This window comes from Nelusetta ayraudi, unplaced genomic scaffold, assembly GCF_046127955.1.
Source record: "Nelusetta ayraudi isolate G7.1 ecotype Tasmania unplaced genomic scaffold, CSIRO-AGI_Nayr_v1 ptg000069l, whole genome shotgun sequence".
In the NCBI taxonomy this organism is placed as follows: Eukaryota; Metazoa; Chordata; class Actinopteri; order Tetraodontiformes; family Monacanthidae; genus Nelusetta; species Nelusetta ayraudi.
Genome location: NW_027466119.1, coordinates 1,681,467 through 1,691,853, shown reverse-complemented (window position 1 = coordinate 1,691,853; position 10,387 = coordinate 1,681,467).

Here is a 10,387-nt window from a genome sequence, read left to right as displayed (position 1 = left end):
AACACAACACTATATGCTGTCCCCATACTGTTTTTGTTTTTTTTGTGTAACTGAGTGTCAGGGAATGTGAATCAATATTCAATAATGATGACGGTGAATATTGTAACAACACAACATTACTTGCGTTCTAGAAATGGTTGAAAGCGGTGGATGTGGGAGTGGCATCTTCCGATTAGGACACCTGTGCCGATGCCCCCTGCAGGATAAAAGGCCGACTGCGTGTGCCGCTCGGTCTCTTCCCCATTCTCCATCCAGCAGCCATGGGCGTCTGGCCGACTCTCAGCTTCTTCTGTTCTGTTTTGCACCTGACAACACCCCACATCCTATTATTCACTCATCCACACTTACATTACTGATGAATACTGACAAACACACACCATATATTTCATTATTTTGCTTACAATTATCTATTTTGTTATAATAAACCTTTTGATTAATCGCAATCCGCAGTGTCCCTTCCGTTATTGTCATAACTCTTGAGCCGGGTTATGACAATATCGTCTGCAAAATTTCGAAGATATCGAAGATATCGTGTGTCGTGATGTCATTATCGTGGGCCAAATATCGTCACAGTATGGAATCGTGGGTTAGCCGTATCGCCCCACCCCTATTATCAACACAAGATCACATATGTACAGTACATGTACAGTTTAATTAGTGTGTTACTTTGTTTATGAATTCATTTCTTTATGTTCTTCCAGATGTCCAGCCTGAGACGTCGATCAGCACGCGTTGCCTCAAAAACCAAAACAAACAAGTGACATGTTGGTATTTGGGATATGTGTATTTCATTGTGTGCATCTTTGTGATAGGACAATAAATGCAGTTCTTTAAACGTTACTTTGTGTCCTTGTATTTGCAGGTGTGGGCAACACGTTCAACTGTCCACATGACTGAGTCTGCCTCCAGCAATGTCACAGCAGTGCAGCAGGTTTGTACTTATTCATTTCCACTTCATCACCTGTGTGTGTTTTCTAGGCTTTACACCGATCTTATTGGCTGTATCGGATCGGCCGATATTTGGCATTTTTTCGGGCGTCATGTCATGAATCACCATAATCTGTCTCATTTCCTCCAAAGTAGTTTCACAGCATCGACATGTTTATTTGTTTGTATCCGAGAGCTAATGATTCATGATTCAAAAACCTTCATTTTCGTCTTCGTGCCTCTTCCTGTTTTGACGACTGTCGCTATGTGAGGGACAATAAAGTTTCTTTGAATCTTCACGACAGCAACATCCATGGGCGACACAAACAAACGTGTCGGAGGTGTGGAAGTTTTTCAAAGTGAGAGAAACAGACATGGCACAAGCTATCTGCAATATATGCAATGCTACAGTACCTCGCGGGGGAACTTTGGCAAAAAATTTCAACACCACAAATTTAATCAGGCACTTGGAAAAGATACACACGGAGGAGCATGTCGAGTTCAAGAAACGCAGCGCGGAGAAAGAAAAAGAAAAGCAAACTCTGAAACGGATGCTAAAGCAAACAACTTTAGACGGTGCTCGTGAGAAGGCAAGGGGTGTACAGAAACAAGTATTTATTGCCCCTAACGTGATCGGATCGGTGATCGGTTTATTTAAACTCACTGATCGGTGATCGGCACAAAAATCGTGATCGTGTAAAGCCTAGTGTTTTCCTTTCTATGTTTATTGGCATAAAATCACATCTTTCTTATTTTAATCAGTTGGAGGCGACGCCACAGATGACCAGAGCTGTGCCCGTGGTTCCTGTGGCTCCCGTGGTTGCCAGCACCAAGCCAGAGGAGGCCAGAACCGTCCAGGAGGCAACACAGAAGATCAACTAAGCTAAGGAGGCTTTTCTTTCTTCTTCTGTTGCCTCTGACTGCTCCGCTCGTTCTACGCCTCGCACATGTGATTTGTGATCCATCATCAGTTAGTACTAGTGAAGATGCAGTGGCAGATCATGGCACTGGTATTAGATTAGCCAAGGTTCTGCATGGTTCTTTTCATCAAGGCGAAACCGGTCACGGTTTAAAATTCCAGCACCAGCTGGCAACAGTGAGTCACATCAGAAGCGCAAAACTCCTCACTTTGACATGGATAATTCTGACGTAGAGTTTGTCAGTGCTGTGACCAATGAAGAGTGTAACTTCTCTCCCCTTGATGTTGATGTTTGTTTAGACCTTTGCAAAAACTTGAAGATTCATTTGGACCGTGCGAGTTTTCCAATTTCTGATTGCAAAGGCCCATTAGGTTCGCCGTGTACAAATGAGAATGTAGAGGCTGATGGAAACTGCTTCTTCAGAGCCATCAGTCAAGCTGTGACTGGTTTATAGACACAGAAGTGGAAATTCAGGTTGCAGCAGATTGTTTACGATTAGATGTGTACACTTTTATCGATGGTCATGGGTTGAAGTACAGCTCTTGCAAGAAACAATTCTCACATTGTATATATTTATGGATGTATTTGTTTTATATGGAAGCAGTTACCATAATCCAAATTAAAATAAGAATATAATAACAGAAAATTCCTATATGCATTTTCATTTTCTTATGTTGTGTGCATTCCACCCCTGTGCAGTGTCATCCAACTCATCCTGTAGAAAATGTATACATTTAGGAAGAGCTGTGCCAGCAGAACATAAATAAAACACTAAATTACAGCATTCACACATGAGCAACCCCACCCTCTCCCTCCCTCCCTGTCACTGTTCACCCCCCCCCTTTTTCTCCCCATCTCTTATCCTCTCTGTTTCTACCCTTCTGTTCCATCTCTCTCCCCTTCCATCTCTGTTCCTTTCCCTTTTCTACCTCTTCTCTTTAGCATTCTTTTTCCTTTCCTCCCGTCTCTGTCGGTCTGTCTTCCCAACACCCCCTTTCCAGTTTCTGTCCTCCCTCCCCTCTCTCTCTCTCACATACACATGCGCACAAAATGAAAATAAAACATTATTCATGAACTCACCTGTATGGAGGCCCATACAACAAAACTGCAGGAGACTTTTGTCCAGAAACTCGCCATCAAAATGCCCGTTGTCTCTGAGGCCTGATAACAAGGCTAACCAGAACTCCATGCGCTGGCCACGCAGGAAACCCCACCAATATTCAATTATTTGATTGGCGGTGCTGGCCCCCTCCAAGTAACTATCGAGGGTGTCGTCTGGTTGAACAGGGACGAGGAAACGCTGGAAGCCTCTAACATGGCCATTTTCGGTTCCAAGACAACTCTAGGGCACCCCCCAAAACGCTGTACCGCTTCTATGTAGCACCCTCCAATTACTTTTGAGTCACTACTTGTTGTGTAAGCTGGGCCACTTACTAGAAATTAGGTATACAGCCTTAACTAGAAAAATCAATTAAAAGTGGTCAAATATGTTACACTGTTGAATATAATCAAAGACAAAACTGCCTTCATCACAGCTTTCCATAAATGGATCTTTATTGATTTATTCAGAAAAAGCTTTGGTAGCTCATTCTCAGAACAGCAGCCTCAGATTTCTTCTTAGACATAAGATTTACAGTACAGAGAAAAAACAATAAAGGGAAAAATGGGACGGGTAAATTTCAAGCTTGTTATTTAAGTTATTAGGCTTAGCAATACAGCTATTGTACTGTGTGTGGGGGGTGGAGGGGGCCGGTTGATGCGCCATACTGGGTCCGTAGGGGGGGGGGGCCTCTGGGTGCCCGGGCCTGCCTTGGGTACCGATCCTCCCGGTGGGTGAAGGGGCTGGGTCCTGTCATGGGGATGAGTCTGGTCTCGCTTGCCCTGGGGGGCCCCCGTCCGGGGGCCGGGCTCTGCTGCCTGTCCGCCCTGGGTGGTGTCCCTTCTCCTTGGGGTATCTGCCTCCCTGTCATCCTGCCCTGGCTCCTCGTGGGGCGGGTGCCCTCCGGCCCGGGGGCCTGCTGCTCCGGGCCTCTTCCTGGCCGGCTTTGCGGTGGGTATGCCGTGTCCGGGCCCCCCCCCCCCCGGCTCGTCACTGGCTTGGGGCGGTTGCGGCCTCGGAGACTGCACTAATTGTCAGCCTACTTCCAGTGACGTACTTAAACACACCCACCCCCACATTCAGGTACACACACCACCACATCCATACACACACCACCACATCCATACACACACACACACACACACACGCACACACACGCACACACACACGTATACACAGATACAAACATGCACACACACACAAGTATACACACATGCAAATATACACACACACCCGCACACACGCACACACACACACAAATATACACAAGCGCGGGTACACTGTTGTACACTATTGCATAGCTTATTGTCTTATTGATCCATGAGTAGATTATTATCATCATTATTATTACTATCAACATTATTATTATTATTATTATTATAACTATTATTATTATTATTATTACTATTAACGTTGCTATTATTATCATCGCTATTATTATTAACATCACTGTATGAACTCGCATGTATGTTTGTATGGGTATATATGCACTATCTGACAATTAGCTATGCATATTTACGATCTGTTTTGTTCTCTTTTAACACAATTGTATATTGTTGCCAGTTGCCTCCTCTACTCCTCTCTCTCTATCCCTCTCATCATCTCATCATCCCCCCCCCCACACTCATTTCCCCTGTCTACTCACCCCCCTATCTGTCCCCCTCAGTCCGGTCATGGCCAGAATGTCACCAAGAACATTATAATAAAACCACTGAAGAGGTCGCTCCTGAAACCACCCACGTGGCTCACACTCTCAAGATCTACCTCTGAGAATAAAATCTGTCAGCCATCATAGACATTCAGAGACACTTCTGCTTGTCATTATGGCCAGACCGGACAAGGGGAAAAAAAAAAAAAAAAAAAAAAAAGCAATACAGCTATTAACGTTCGTTTGAAACGGTTGTCAACATTAACAGACTGAACTGGACTTAATAACAGGAGTGCTGCATTATTCTGGTGAGTGTCAGCTGCGCTGGGTGTGTAAACCGGGCCATCCAGCTGCGGTGCTGATCCGACGCCACTCGTGTCAAAAATCCGGACAAATGTCACTTGATCAAGGAGGAAATCTGCATCAGATGAGATCAGCTGACTTTGCGTGTGCAGTGTGTACGCTGTGCACAGCGGTGTGCACTCTGTGTTAACAAGAAAAACGCATCTAAGAAAGTGGTGCGCAAAAGCAGGGTAGTGACAGAATTAATGCACATTATTGATATTTGTCGCGTGTGTACCTGCACATGCATGCTTATTAACACACGGGTACTGTGGAATATATTTTTTACTCACTTAAAGTGGGAACTGCATTGCACTCAGTGTTGAGCAGCTCCCCCTGGTGTTAAACTGAAGAAGTGCAATACACTCAGTCAAAAGTTGAAGTGCGGGCCATATTCTATTCTATTTATAACATTTGTTGCGGGCCAATTAAAAATGGACTGCGGGCCGCAGTTGGCACGTGGGCCGTAGTTTGGACACCCCTGCTCTAAAGCATCGTATTAAGGGGACAGTGTCATTGTATGGGCATTGCGTATGACAATGTCCATTGTTTGTAGACTAATTTCCTGTACTACTGTGCTAAGGTGGTAGGCCAAGTGCTAAATCTGGCCTCCAACATGCTTTTTACTCTTTCACAGATGACATACTCATCATTTCGGTTCTGAACAGTATTTATTGACTGAAAAACAGGACCCCGTTTACTTGTGTACAAGCAGAGTAGTCAAGAAAGTTGTAATCATTTACATGTCCATTCTACAGTGTATCACTGGACGTGTTTACGTTTGACTATCTCCTTTAATATAGAACCACCACAAATGTGTTAATGACTTTTATAATTTCCTTTATATAATATACAAAAGTATTAGTATGATCCAGGGAAAATTCCATGTTTGTTTGCGAAACTCATTGGAAGAATGAAGAAAATCTGTTTGATTGTTATTGTCATGAACATGAATCACAAGTTGTTTTTTTTTTTGTTTTTTTTCATGTGTCACTTTAACAGAGACAACACCATCTGTAATTACTATGTTTGGTTGCATTTCCCTGGCAGGCAACGATAGATGGAAGAGACATCCTTCTGGGTGGAAAATGGGACTGGCTTGTCTGTGGCTGGTGGAGGCTCGCTGGGCTCATCAATCCGTCCATCCATTCACCTTGTTCGTCTCATCTTGACTGCAGCACGCCACTGTGGAGGCTTGACATAACACACATTAGATTAATAACAGAAAAGCAAAATGTGACTTATGGTGTATTATTTAGTGTGCTTCAGTTGTAATTCTCATAATAATGACTGTTTTGCTGGCTTCACACAATATATATAATTGGCCTGTCTTAGTTAAAAGCCCACTCACCACGACAAGGTGAAGGCCAAGAGTGGGAACACAAACACAGACCAGAAACGAACAGGACAAATCCAGACAAGACTACAAAAAACACAAACACAAATATCAATCACTTTGACCACTATCTTTTTTCACAAAAACTTTTATTTCTTTACAAATTGAACCTTAGATTGTGTCACAACAAACTAAATAAACCCTTGAAACAGCCAACAAAACATGAAACAACAACACTTCATCAATATTATAATGAGTATCCTCATAAATGATTTCAAGATAACTTTCAACACTTTCTTACAAAAACATTTTTACGTCTGCCGTAACGATTTTCAGGTTTTTTTCATGTGAATATTTTAACATTGAACATGTTAACTGAACAGTCAATCCCTTCATTGTTGCTCTGACCTCTTCATCATTTGTGACCTCTTCATCATTTGTGACCTCCACATCTACATTAGACACAATATGGCTGTCACATGGCTCCTGAATCACTAGAAAACTGTCTTTTTCCAAGATCTCTGACACCTCTTTACATTTTTTTAGAATATGTGTGGTCAAAGATTTGTTCAAAATCATGTGTGTGTGTGTGTGTGTGTGTGTGTGTGTGTGTGTGTGTGTGTGTGTGTGTGTGTGTGTGTGTGTGTGTGTGTGTGTGTGTGTGTGTGTGTGTGTGACTCATTTACCTTTTGTTTGGTAGACATGCTCTTACCTGATTTGAAGAAACTAAAAATGGTTGGGGGCGACACTCACAGCAAGAAGCTTGTGGGTTCGATTCCGGGGCCGGGTCTGGGACCTTTCTGTGTGGAGTTTGCATGTTCTCCCTGTGTCTGCGTGGGTTCTCTCCGGGTTCTCCGGCTTCCTCCCACACTCCAAAAACATGCATGTGAGGTCAATTGAACGTTCTAAATTGTCCGTAGGTGTGCATGTGAGTGTGAATGGTTGTTTGTCTCTATGTGGCCCTGCGATGAACTGGCGACTTGTCCAGGGTGTCACCCTGCCTTCGCCCTAAGACAGCTGGGATAGGCTCCAGCAGACCCCCGTGACCCTGAATAGGAATAAGCGGGTATAGAAGATGAATGAATGAAATCTTTATTGAATGAATGACACATTTTATTTCACTCGTGGTTTATGTAATTATTATTTTTTGCTCCATAGCTTTCATGATTCAGCATTACATGTTAAGCGTGATGAATTGCATGAAAAGAGAGAGCACTCGCTGATAAATTAACATGGTGTGCTGTTTAATTCCATGAGGACGACAAAATATTTGCAAATTTGTGTTAGCTTCACACACACGGACGTACATACGTAAAAACGTCAGTGGCATAAAAGTGCCTTACAGTCATTTCATGAATCATTCTAACTGAAGTAACGTGGGTCCTTTGCACCCTTTGCCTGTTGATCGGGTGACACAGTTAATTGCAGCACAGGTCGGCATTTTCTCGAACACTGCAGATAAGCCAAAAGTTGACCGGTCGACAGGTGCAAGAGAAAGGGAGGAACTTTCAAGATCGTTCAGTTTTTATTTTTTATTTTTTAGTTCTGATGAAATAAATAGACCAATCATTTCATTACTTTGTCTGCTTTCCAAAGAGGTTATTAATTAAAAAATATGTGTGGCAGTGCTGTTATGGTCCATAGAGAGTTGCTTCAAAGAATTATTATTTATTATTCAGTGGCACATTGCTCACCTGTTTAATACACAAATAATAGTATATTAATGTAATAATAATAATAATAATAATAATAATAATAATAATAATAATCCTCATTATTATTTATAAAATTTCGAAACAACAATCGTCAGTTGTTCTGTAAAAAATACATTGATTTCCACGTGGAATTTTGTACGGTTCGTGAGCGCGCACGTCTGTCAGTGACGGTCTCCACACTGACACAACTGCGCATGCTCTATTATCCCAACAATGCGGAAGTCAAAAACATTTTGGGAGCCATGCGCTGGGTGAGCAACTTCATTGAAAGGAATGGGACGCCATCTGGGGGCTTGCCGCACTGTCACGCAGGTTGTGACGTTGAGGGCCGGCGACGCCGACAGGTATGATGTGAATGATTGACAGCTACCATTCGTTCCCGTTAGCGAGAGGATTAAAAACAAACAGACACCATAATGGCATCAAAAAGGAGTTATCCCAGCGGTGCGGAAAAACGGAAGGAAAAGAAAACCGATCAAGAAAAACTTGCAAAGGGGAAATGTAAGTTATTTGTTTGTGATGTGGGCTGGAGAGGTGGAGGGGAAACGCTATTGTCCCCCCAATTTTGTTTATTTGTCCTGCTAACCAGCTAGCTAGCTAGCGTTGGATAAATGTTAGCTGGCTGGCTAATATTTGTTCGTCATGAATCAGCGTTTTTGTTTGTTTTATGAAAGTTGACCATGGGAATGAGTGATTGACTCCACACCAGTTTATTCACATTCTAACAAGGAGGGAGGGCATGTTGTTGTAGTTGTTGTTACTGCAGTCAAGTGAGCCGCCGTTCGTCCTAGCGCAGTCAAGCCAGCCGCTTCTACATTTTCATTGCGCCCGTGTTGCCGTACTTACTGCGAGAGTCCACTGAGAAAGTCAGCGCTTAGTTCAATGGCAAGCGCGTTAACTTCCGGTTTTAAAATTAAGTATCTCTCTCTCTCTCTCTCTCTCTCTGATTTTTTTTTGTTTTGTTTCAATTTTTACTGTTCAATAACATCAAATTGATCCATAGGTTCTGACAATGATTTGTACAGTTGACCTGAGGAACACCATGACTACATCCTCAGTTATTTTCAAAGATTTTTACTGTAGCATTTTGGAGATATTAAGCCTCAAAGTTGTTGTTTTTTAGCTTTTCAAACAGGCAAAAACGACCTTGTATCCCATTTTTACTGTATAATAAAATACAATTGCTCCATAAGTTCTGACAATGGTTGGTACAGTTGACGGGTGGTGGTATCCCTCTTTTTTTGGTTTTAGTTTGCTGTGTCGTCGCCACCCAATTTTGACTGCCCACTGGGATGTGCACGTGTGATTGGGGTGACTCCCTTGGGCTTCCGTCCCCATCCAACCTGCTCCGCTATATCTAGGTGGCCTCAGCCCTGAACACCATCATCACATCCCGTGAGTCGTCTTGTTTCTGTTGCCCCCCCCCCCGTGTGGTGTCAGCCTGTCCTGCTTTTGTTTGACCCGTTTCTCCCCCCTTATTTGAATCGTTGGCCTCCTTTATTTTGAAGATCCTTTCCCTTTTTTTGAGTTTGATGTTGAAGTTGATTCGCTCATTTGCTTTGATATGTATGGTTTAAGTAAGTCTCCCCCCCTGTTCGTACATTGTTTGTGTTGAACGGTCCCCCCCACCCCCCTGTGTCTTTTTGGTATTGGTAGTTTACTTATAAATTTGTTTTCCTTTTTCTGAGTTTTAGTTAATTTAAATTCGTAACTGCCTGGATTCCTTTCTGTCTAGATGCATTTCCTTCAATTATAATAAAGCCTTGTCTGTTTTTTTTGCAAACCACGTCTCAGCTCATTTGTACACGAAACCTGTGTGCTTTTCATTATTTTATTTCCTCAACAAACAACTTGAGGTGGCGTTGTCGTCCATATCCTTACCCCTTAACAATAACCCCCTTGCATTCTGTAAACTCATCAACATCATCATCTTCCCCTCCCCCACACTGCTCCTTTCTGTTGCCACACTTACGTCGCCACCGCTGACCCTCAGACAGCAGGCGTGCGTGCGTGCGTGTGTGTGTGTGTGTGTATTTCAGTACATGTGACAGATTTTAGGGAACTTTTGTCGCTGAGAGCTGCTGGTGGTGGCGGTGTCCCGGGTGGTGGGCCCCTTCGAGTGCTGTGACCCGGGATTGTGGTTGTTTTCTTCTTCTTTTTTTGCACTTCACTTCCTTTGCAGGTGTGTCACGTGTGAGTGGGGTGTTCCTTGTTTTCGTTGGTTCCTCCCCCGTTTGGCCCCCTCATCAGTAAGCCTCAGTTTCTACACCAAGAATAAGGAGCTCAGTAGCTCTGTTTTAAGTGTTGGTCTGTTTGTTCCTTTTATTTTTAAATGTTGAATAAAAGTTGGTTTGATATTTTAAACATTCTGAACCACGTCTCCTACTCCTTCCTCGTAGA